Source organism: Pongo abelii, chromosome 13 (genome assembly GCF_028885655.2).
Source record: "Pongo abelii isolate AG06213 chromosome 13, NHGRI_mPonAbe1-v2.0_pri, whole genome shotgun sequence".
Classification (NCBI taxonomy): domain Eukaryota; kingdom Metazoa; phylum Chordata; class Mammalia; order Primates; family Hominidae; genus Pongo; species Pongo abelii.
In genome coordinates, this window is record NC_071998.2 from 112,047,052 (window position 1) to 112,058,942 (window position 11,891).

Sequence of the window (11,891 nt, forward strand, 5' to 3'; positions counted from 1 at the left end):
TTGCTCTGTCGCCCAGGCTGGAGTGCAGTGGCACCATCTCTGCTCACTGCAACCTCCGCCTCCCAGGTTCATGCAATTCTCCTGCCTCAGCCTCCCAAATAGCTGGGATTACAGGTGCCTGCCACCATGCCTGGCTAATTTTTGGTATTTCTAGTAGAGGCGGGGTTTCACCGTGTTGGCCAGGCTAGTCTCGAACTCCTGGCCTCAAGTGATCCACCAACCTGGGCCTCCCAAAGTGCTGAGATTACAGGTGTGAGCCACCACGCCTGGCCTAATTTTTGTATTTTTTGTAGAGATAGGTGTTTCATCATGTTGCCCATGCTGGTCTTGAACTCCTGGGCTCAAGTGATCCTCCCACCTCAGCCTCCCAAAGTGTTGGGATTAGAGGTGTGAGGAACCGCAAATGGCCAATACACAATTCATTATAACTTAAGTTTTTTTTTTATAAACTGACTAGTAAAAATTGTATATTTATGTTGTACAACATGTTTTGATATATGTATATATTATAGAATGGCTAAATCAAGCTATTTAACATATGCATCACCTGACATACTTTTTTTTAGTGAGAACACTTAAAATCTACTCTACTAGCAATTATCAAATATTCATATATTGCTGTTAATTGTCATGACCATGATGTATGATAGATCTCTTGAACTTACTCCTCGTGTCTAACACAAATGTTGGATCTCTTGGCCATGTCTGCCAAGTTTTCCCAACCCCCAGCCTCTGGTAACCTCCATTTACTCTCTGTTTCTATGAATTTGAGTTTTTTTACACTCCACATATATGTGAGCTCATGCACTTATTTGTCCTTCAATGCCTGGTTTATTTCACATAACAGAATGCACTACAGGTTCATCCATGTTGTTGGAAATGACGGGATTTCTTTCATTTATAAGGCTGAATAGCATTTTATTGTGGATATATACCACATTTTCTTTATTCATGCACTGGTGGACACTTAGATAGATGCCACTAATCTTGTGAGTAATGCTGCACTGAATGTGGGGAGTGCAGATATGTCTTTGACATACTGATTTAATATCTTTTGGATATGTATCAAGTAGTGGAATTGCTAGATTGTATGGCAGTTCTATTTTTAATTTTGTGAGGAACCTCCATAATGACTATTATTGGTTTGCCATAATGGCTCATTGTGGTTTTACTTTGCATTTCCCTGATGATTAGTGGTATTGAGCATTTTTTTTTCATATACCTGTTGGCCATTTGTACTCCTTTGAGAAATGTCTACTTAGGGCCTTTGGTCATTTCTAAGTCAGGTTATTTGGGCAGGGCACAGTGGCTCATGGCTGTAATCCCAGCACTTTGGGAGGCCAAAAGCAGGTGGATCACCTGAGATAGGAATTCAAGACCAGCCTGGCCAACAGGGTGAAACCCCGCCTCTACTAAACATAGAAAAAATTAGCTGGACCTGATGGTACGTGCCTGTAATCCCAGCTACTCGGGAGGCTGACACAGGAAAATCTCTTGAATCCAGGAGGTGGAGGTTGCAGTGAGCCGAGATGATGCCACTGCACTGCAGCCTGGGCAACAGTCCGAGACTCCATCTCAAAAAATAAGATAAAATAAAATAAATCAATCAAGTGATTTGCTTTCATGCTATTGTGTTGTTTGAGTCCTTTATCTATTTGGATATTAACCCCAGAACAGACATATGGCTTGCAAATATTTTCTCCCATTCCATAGGTTATCTCTTCACTGATTGCTGCTTTTGATATGCACAAGCTTTATAGTTTGGTATCATCTCATTTGTCTATTTTAGCTTTTGTTGCCTATACTTAAGGGGTCATAGCCAAGAAAATCTTTGCCCAGACCAATGTCGTGGAGCTTCCCCCACCTATGTTTTCTTCTAGTAGTTGTACAGGTCTTACATTTAAGGTCTTACATTTAAGTCTTTAATCCATTGTGAGTTGATTTTTGTATATAATGTGAGATGAGGGTATACTTTTATTATTCTGCAGGTAGATATCCCGTTTTCCCAGCACCATTGATTGTAAAGACTATCTTTTTCCCATTCAGTGTTCTTGGCATCTTTATCAAAAATCAATTGACTATCAATGAATGAATTTATTTCTGGGCTCTCTGTTGTGTTCCATTGGTCTATGTGTCTATTTTTATAGTGTACATGCTGTTTAGATTACTGTAGCTTTGTAACAGATGTTCAAATCCAGTAGTATGATGCCTTCGGCTTTGTTATTTTTGCTCAAGATTGTTTTGGCTGTTCAAAGACTTTTGTATTTTCATATGAATCTTAGGAATGTTTTTTCTATTTCTGTGAAAAATATCATTGGAGTTTACTAGGGTTTAAATTGAATCTGTATATGGCTTCAGGTAGCAGGGACATTTTAACATTAGTCCTTCCAATCCATGAACGTGACATATCTTTTCTGTAATTTGTGTCATCTTCAATTTCTTTCATCAACATTTTATAGTTTTTATTACATAGATTTTTTAACGCCTTATTTATATTTACTCCTAAGTATTTTGGGTTTTTTTTTCTTTTGATGCTATTATAAAAAGGATAGTTTTCTTCATTTCTTTTTCAGATAGTACATTGTTAGAATATGAAAATGCTACTGATTTTCATAAGTTGATTTTTTTCCCTGCAACTTTACTGAATTTGGTTGTCAGTTCTAACAGTTTTTGTTTGCTTGTTTTTTGTTTTTGTTTTTGTTTTTTTTTTTTGAGATGGAGTCTCGCTGTGTTGCTCAGACTGGAGTGCAGTGGCATGATCTTGGCTCACTGCAACCTCCGCCTCCCAGGTTCAAGCAATTCCCCTGTCTCAGCCTCCTGAGTAGCTGGGACTACAGGCGCCTGCCACCATGCCAGGCTAATTTTTGTATTTTTAGTAGAGACAGGGTTTCACCATATTGATCAGGCTAATCTCAAACTCCTGACCTCAGGTGATCCGCCCACCTCGGCCTCCCAAAACGCTGGGATTACAGGCGTGAGCCACTATGCCCAGTGCAGTTCTAACAGTTTTTGATGGAGTCTTTAGGGTTTTCTCTTATAAGGTCATGTTGTCAGTAAACAGTGACAGTTTCACTTCTTCCTTTCCTATTTGGAAATACATATATTTTTAATTTTTATATTATTTTTTATATATATTATATATACATTATATATATATTTGAGACAAGATCTCGCTCTGTTGCCCAGGCTGGAGTGCAATGGCATGAACACATCTCACCGCATCCTTGACCTCCCAAGTTCAATAGATCCTCTTGCCTCAGCCCCCCAAGAAGCTGAGAATACAGGTATGCACCACCTCGCCCAGATAATTTTTGTATTTTTTACAGAGATGGGATCTTGCCATGTTGCCCAGGCTGGTCTTGAACTCCTGGCCTCAAGTGATCTTCCTGCCTCAACCTCCCAAAATGTTGGGATTACAGGTGTGAGGTACCACACCTGGCCTATTTGGATAATTTTATTTCTTTTTCTTTTTTTTTGAGATGGAGTCTCACTCTGTCGTCCAGGCTGGAGTGCAGTGGCGTGATCTCGGCTCACCACAACCTCCACCTCCTGGGTTCAAGGGATTCTCCTGCCTCAGCCTCCCGAATAGTTGGGATTACAGGCGCCCACCACCACTCCCGGCTGATTTTTGTATTTTTAGTAGAGACGAAGTTTCACCATGTTGGCCAGGCTGGTCTTGAACTCCTGACCTCAGGTGATCCATCTGCCTCGGCCTCCCAAAGTGCTGGGATTATAGGCGTTAGCCACTGCACCCAGCCAATTTTATTTCTTTTTCTTGTCTATTTGCTCTGGCTAGGACTTCCAATACTATACTGAACAGAAGTGGTGAGAGTGGGCATCCTTGTCTTGTTTCTGATTTTAGAGGAGAAGCTTTTAACTTTTTTTTTCTGTTGAGAATGATGTTAGCTATGTGTTTGTCATGTGTGACCTTTATTGTGTTGAGGTACATTCTTTTAATACTTTATTTTTGAAAGTTTTTATCAGGAAAAAATGTTGAATTGTACCATATGCCTTTTTTGCATCTATTGAGATGCTCATATAATTTTTTTTCCCCTTCATTCTGTTAACATAGTGTATCATCTTTATAGATTTGTGTATGTTGAACTATCCTTGCATCCCTGGGATAAATCCCACTTGATTGTGATGAATAATCCCTTTCACATGCTGTTGAATTTAGTTTGCTAGTATTTTATTGAGGATTTTTGTACCTATGTTTATCAGGGATATTGGCTGGGATCTTGTTTATTTGTGGCTTGTAATTTTCTTTTCATGTAGTCTCTTTGTCTGGCTTTGCTATCAGGGTAATGCTGACCTCACAAAATGAGTTTGAAAGTATTGCCTCTTCTGTTTTGAGGGGAGAGTTTGAGAAGGATTGGTATTAATTCTTGTTTAAATGTTTGGTAGATGGCTTCAGCAGTGAAGCCATCAGATCCTGGGCTTTTCATTGGTGGGAGATTTTTTACTGCTGATTCAATCTCTTTACTCTGTGCTGGTCGGTTCAGATTTTCCATTTCCTCATGATTTAGGATTGATAAGTTGTATGTGTCCAGGAATGTATTCATTTCTTCTAAGTTATCCATGTTGTTGTTGTATAATTGTTCATAGTTGTCTCTTAAAATTCTCTTTTTTTTTTTTTTTTTTTTTTTGAGACAGAGTCTTGCTCTTTCACCCAGGCTGGAGTGCTGGAGTGCAGTGGCGTTATCTTGGCTCGCAGCAACCTCCGCCTCCCAGGTTCAGGTGATTTTCCTGCCTCAGCCTCTCTAGTGTTGCGGGAATCAGGAGGACCAGAGAGACCTTGGGGTATATACAGGAGGATCTTTACTGAGTGCACTCAGACCCAGCAGACTTAACATCCAAAAACTAGGCCTGGAACAAAGACAGCACTTGACTTTTATACACACTTCAAAAAGAGGGTGGGCTAGCCTGAAGCAGGCTTATAGTGGCGTGAAAGCAAGGATACAGAGGCAGAACAAAGACAGTTAATCAAATTGTGACAGGTTCATAACTCAGGATTACACATGACCGTTGCTATGCAGCCCAGATGTCTGTTATCTAGGTTTGCTATAGTGCCTAGCACGGGCTTATCCATAACTTTCACTATGGTGCCCAGGTGGCTGTATCTCAGGCCTGCTCAGACGGTTTATGGCTTTCACTCCACTGCTTGGATAATACAGAATACTTGAAGTTACTAGTTACAGAGAACAGGAATCTATAAACTCATACCATAAGAGAAAGGAAAATTTGTTTTTCTCCTCCTGATGTTGAGGGAGTGCTGGAAGAGTTCTTTGGGGCACATTAGATAGTATTAGCAAGACTTTTCCTGGGTCTGGGCTGCCTGTGGGACAAGTCAGCCTAATACAGGAAAGCTTATTTCTCTCTTTTTTTTTACATTTTATTTTTCTTTATTTCTTTAATTTCCCACCTCACTAGTAGCTGGGATTACAGGTGCATGCCATCATGCTTGGCTAATTTCTTGTATTTTTAATAGAAATGGAGTTTCACCATGTTGGCCAGGCTGGTTTTGAACTGCTGACCTCAAATGATCGCCCACGTCAGCCTCCCAAAGTGCTGGGATTATAGGCGTGAGCCACCATGCGCAACCAATTCTTTGTATTTTTGTGTTATCAGTTTTAATATCTCCTCTTTCATTTCTGATTTTGCTTGAGTCTTATCTCTATTTTTTTCTTATTTAGTCTACCTAAGGGTTTCTCAATTTTATCTTTTGAAAAAAAAAACAACTCTTAGTTTCATTAATCTTTTGTGTTATTTTTCTGGTGTCTGTTTTTAAAATTTCTGCCCTGATCTTTGTTATTTCCTTCCTCTGCTACCTTAGTTTCTTCTTCTTCTTCGTTTTGTTTGTTTGTTTGTTTTTTAGACAGAGTTTCCCTCTTGTTGCCCAAACTGGAGTGCAATGGCGCAATCTCGGCTCACTGCAACCTCCGCCTCCCAGGTTCAAGCAATTCTCCTGCCTCAGCCTCCCAACTAGCTGAGATTACAGGCATGCGTCACCCCACCCAGCTAATTTTTATATTTTTAGTAGAGACGAGGTTTTGCCATGTTGATCAGGCTGGATAGTCTTGAACTTCTGATCTTGGGTGATCCACCAGCCTTGGCCTCCCAAAGTGCTGGTATTACAGGTGTGAGCCACTGTGACATTGTATACAATGTATACAACTAGTCTCAGCAAATGAGACTAGTTTCCATATCTATCACCTGAAAAATTTGTCATTTCCTTGTGTTGGGAATGTTCAAAATTCTCTCTTCTAGATTTTGAACATACACAGTAAATTATTGTCAGTCATATTCACCCTACAGTGCCATAGAACACTATACATATGTATAGAACACTATAACTTATTCCTATCTCGTTGTAATTTTGTATCTGTTAACCAACCTCTCTATAGCCTTGCTTCCCAGCCTTTAATAACCATAATTCTTTTTCAATTCAATTTTCTTTTTTTTTTTTTTTGAGACAGAGTCTCGCTCTGTCACCCAGGCTGGAGTGCAATGGCATGATCTCGGCTCACTGCAATCTCCACCTCCCAGGTTCAAGCAATTCTTCTGCCTCAGCCTCCTGAGTAGGTGGGATTACAGGCACCTGCCATCATGCCTGGCTAATTTTTGTATTTTTGTAGAGATGGGGTTTCACCATGTTGCCCAGGCTGGTCTTGAACTCCTGACCTCAGGTGATCCACCCGCTTCAGCCTCCCAAAGTGCTGGGATTACAGGCATGAGCCACTGTGCCTGGCTTATAATTCTATTTCTATAAGCTCAATTTTGTGCTCCTTCCCACAACTGAATGAGAACATGTGGTATTTATCTTTCTGTGCCTGAGTTATTTCACTTAACATAATGTCCTCCAGGCTAATCCATGTTGCTGAAAATGACAAGGATTTTTATCCTTTTTTATGGCTGAATAATATTTAACTGTGTGTATATATCACATTTTCTTTTTCCATTCATCTGTTAGTGGACATTTAGGTTGATTCCATATCTTAGCTATTGTGAATAGTGCTGCAATATACATGAGAGTGCAGGTATCCTTCTGATGTACTGATGTCTTTTCTTTGGATAAATACCCAACAGCTGGATTGCTGGATCATATGGTAGTTCCTTTTTAGTTTTTTTTCAGAACATTTCAAACTGTTTTCCATAATGGCTGTACTAATTTACTTCCTACGATAGTGCATTCCCTTTTTTTCTGCATCCTTGCTAGCATTTATTATTTTTTGTTCTTTTGATAATACCCATTATAACTGGGGTGAGATGATATTTCATTATGGTTTTACTTTGCATTTCCTGGACGCTTATTGCAGTTCCTGAATTTCTGGATTTTAAAAAAATAATTTCAGTCTCTGTTAAATTTCTTATTTTGATCACTTCCCCCCAATTTCATGAATTGTTTCTCTATATCTTCTTGCAGTTTGCTCAGCTCTCTTAAAAGAAATATTTTGAATTTTTTGTCAGGTAATTTGTTGCCTTTGTTTCTTTGGGGTCAGCTACTGGGAGATAATTGTGTTCTTTGGTTGATGTTATGTCTCCTTTTATCATATTTCTTGTTGCTCTTATGGTAATGTCTGCACATGAGATGGAACAGTCACCTCCTCCAGAATTTATAGGCTAGTTTCACTATGTAAAGATCTTCCCCTGTGTAGAGGTGGCAAGGGCACTTGCTGAGTGGGGTGCAGTGAGTGATGCCAATCCTCAGCTATGCCAATGTTACCAGCAGTCCTTTCTATATTCTCTGTATTTTTTGCTTCATTGTGTTGCTGAAGATTTTTTTTTTTTTTGAGACAGGGTCTCTATCACCCAGGCTGGAGTGTAGTGCATGATCATGGCTCACTGTAGCCTCAACCTCCAGGGCTCCAGCAATCCTCCTGCCTCAGCCTCCTAAGTAGCTGGGATCACAGGTGTGTGCCACCATGCCAGACTAATTAAATTTTTTTTTTTTTTTTTTACTACAGGGTCTTGCTATGTTGCCCAGGTTAGTTTGCTGCAGATTCTTTAATGAACGCTTCAGATCTTTTGGGCTAGTTTGGTTTGTAAATAGCTGTCTATATTTGTTTGTTTTTGTGTTTTGTTTTTTGTGGAAGGCTGAAGGTTGGTAACTCCTATCCTGCATCTTGGTGACCTCCCCTCTCAGGCTCTTTCAAGATGTCCTCTTCATTGTTTCTCTTTTTTTTTTTTTTCCTTAGGGCTAGAGAATATGTTTATACGCTTCCACATTAGGTTCAGATGCCCATGCCACACATGGCTTATGGAGTGTCTCTGATGTTTCAACTCATTTTCAAGCATTTGATTCTAGAACCTTTTCACAAGCCTGTAGAGCACAAACAGGCTTTCCCTATATGTCATCATATTTCAATAGTGCTTTATTAAACGACAGATGAATATGCAGCTTTATTGGGAAATGTTTACAAATATCAGAAAGGACTAATCAAGCATCCTATATAAAACTTTCCAAACCTCTGGGGATGCCTGTGAAGGACAAAGTATACTATACCCAGAAATCTTAGTACATTCAAGTATCTGATACCTGCTTGGGGATAATCTAATCATTCTACACACATACACCAAGGTTGGTCATTCTGTCAGGGCATGTTCTCAGGAGGGGCTGAGCAACTTGTGGGCAGCAGGCTCTCACTAGTGTACATTCCAACTGAACCCTCAGCTCCAGAAATGGTGCTACATGGGGCCTGGACTTCCTAACATCTGGGTGTCCATGAACATATGGTCACTCTTCCTCCTCTTGCGTCCACCTGGAAGCCATCTACATCCCCAGCTCCAATCTGCCTTTCATGGCTGTGCTTCTTCATGAATTTTGTGATACACATGCTGCCTGGGGGCTTCCTTTTCAGAAGATGGGCCATGGCAGGAACACCATCACTGTCCTCACTGGCAGCCATCTTTTCTGTTCTCTGAAGCTCAGGGAGGTTGAAGACTAACAGAACTTGAATGAGAGACACCCTGATAATATTAGCTCCCATTTGCTTTTCCAACCCCCCTCCGCCAAGAATCAGCCAGATATTTCTTTCTTCTCTGTCCCTGCCTCCCAATTCCTCACATCTGTTACCCTCAGATGCCTTTGGTACCTGGTGTGATATAGGTGGGCAGTGGTATCCTAGCCCGGAGCACTTGTGGCACCTACACTACACTGGAGTGACCAGGCAGCAGGATCCCCACTCTTCGACTGGAGAAAAAGGCTCCCATCATCCTCTGACTCTGCCAACCATGACAGGGCCCTAAAATCCACAGGTGCATCCCAAAGGTCCAAACCACCTTCTGTGCCTAACTTATTGCCCTGGTGAAGTAGATTCAAGTATTCAATACCTGTTTGAGGATAACCTAATCATTCTACATACATACACCTGAGTTGGTCAGTCTGCCAGGGATACTCTCTGTAGATCTTCTCCCATCAGACTCATATGACAGGGACTGACCAAGGGAAGAAAGGGCCCTTATACACAGAATACATTGTGGAAAAAAAGCGTGTGTGTGTGTGTGTTTACATATCTATAACCAAGAAAAATGTAACCAAGTCTTATTTTGCTTTATAATTAGTGGACTTTTAAAAATCATTCTATGGCACTGTTATGACTCAGTGATGGCAGTGGTGACTCAGTGATGATGGTGAATGCTCAGAATTAAAAGGAAAACCTTAAATAGGGGAATTTTTGTAATAAAATGTTATTCTCGGCCGGGCGCGGTAGCTCATGCCTGTAATCCCAGCACTTTGGGAGGCTGAGGCGGGTGGATCACCTGAGGTTGGGCATTCGAGACCAGCCTGGCCAACATGGTGAAACCTTGTCTCTACTAAAAATACAAAAATTAGCCAGGCATGTTGGCGCACGTCTGTAATCCCAGCTAGTCACGAGGCTGAGACACGAAAATTGCTTGAACCCCAGAGGCGGAAGTTGCAGTGAGCTGAGATCGTACCACTGTACTCCAGCCTGGGTGACAGAGCAAGACTCTGTCTCAAAAAAAAAAAAAAAAGTTTCATGTCTGCAAGCAGGAAACATTTTAGTCATCTGGGTGGTAGAACTGCAAGTAATTTAAATCTATTAGCCCTCTAGTTTCTATTAGCTTAAAACTTCACTAGTGTAAAGAGTTGGATGTCTAACTTTTGTCAAGTTCTACTTAGGCAGTATTTCACAGATGGGGTGCAACAAATTCACATTTCGTGTCATGAAATATACCCTATATTCGTTTCCTAGGGATACTATAATAAAGTATCACAAACTGGGTGACTTAAAACAGCAGGAACTTATTCTCTTATGTTTTTGAGGCTAGAAGGCTGAAATCAAGGTGACAGCGCCGTTCTCTCTGAAGCCTGTTGGGAGAATCCTTCCTTGTTTCTTGTAGCTTCTGCTGGTTGCCAGCAATCCTTGACGTTCTGTGGCTTGCAAACGTGTCATTTCAACCTCTGCCTTCACCTTTACATGGACTGCTGTGTGTCAGTAACTTCACATCATCTTCCCTCTGCGTGTCTCTGTGTCCAAATTTCCTTCTTATAAGGACAGTAGTCTTTGGATTAGGGCCCACCCTAATGTCATCATCTTAACTTGATTACATCAGCAAAGATGCCCTACCTCCTCTCCATTTATTTATTTATTTAGAGACAGAGTCTCGCTCTGTCGCCCAGGCTGGAGTGCAGTGGTGTGATCTTGGATCACTGCAACCTCTGCCTCCCGGGTTCAAGCAATTCTCCTGCCTCAGCCTCCTAAGTAGCTGGGACTACAGGCATGTGTCACCATGCCCAGCTAATTTTTCTATGTTTAGCAGAGGTAGGGTTTCACCATGTTGGCCAGGCTGGTCTTGAACTCCTGACCTCAGGTGATATACCCGCCTCTGCCTCCCAAAGTGCTGGGATTACAGGTGTGACCACTGCATCTGGCTTCCTCTCCATTGAGGAATATGAGCATGTTCACAGGTACTGGGGGTACCTGAACTTGAACACTTATTTTCGGGGAACATTATTCAACCCACAACACACACTTTCTGATTTCTCTTGTGTAATGATTAGATCAGTAGTTCCCATCTTGGGGCTCTTGAGATTTTTAGGTGTTCCCAAAGTTATATACCTTGCAAGTCCCTTCCATGACACTTATTAGACCAGATTTTTGGATATGTTAAGTCATCCTGACCCTGTTTATGTACAAACTCAATCTTTGTGTGGTTGGTGGTCTACATGAGATATGTCAAGTGGTTTGTCAATGGATTTGGTCCACAGTAAATGTTCACTAAGAGGAAGAGGCAGTATTTAGGAACATATATCCTATGTTAAACAGCCTAGGTTGAAATGTTGACTTCTCTTATTTGCTATGTGATCTCGTGCAAGTTCCTGAATTTTGCTGTACCTTGGTTTTGTTATATAACTCCTGGAAGTGTGAGGATGGCCACATGAGTTCATACATGAAAACCTCTTAGAAAATGCTTGGGACACATTAAAAACTCAGTAACTGTTAGCTACTATTACCTTCAAAATATAACCAAGTGACAAAAGGGGAGTACAACTAATCCTCAGAAAATCGGATTAATATTCTGGCTTTGCGACCTGTACAAAGTACTTAATTTCCCAGTTTAGTGCCTTTGTCTGTGAAATGATACTTAACTTTTATGGCTATTATGATGATAAAGTAAGAAAATGCACACCAAGTGCCTAACATAAAATCAATGCTAAGAAATGGTAGCTATTATTAGTAATAATGATAAAGAATTTTGCAAAAATTTCCCTTTAAATCCTAGGCGTTGGTCATATTGAATTACTTGTAGTTTCTCAAACATGTTCTCTTGTTTTCATGTGTACCTGCTGTCTTGCTTTGCTACTCCACTGTATTCTTCACTCGATTGCCTCCTACTAGTTCTTCAAGATGCAGGTGTTTCCTTCCCTG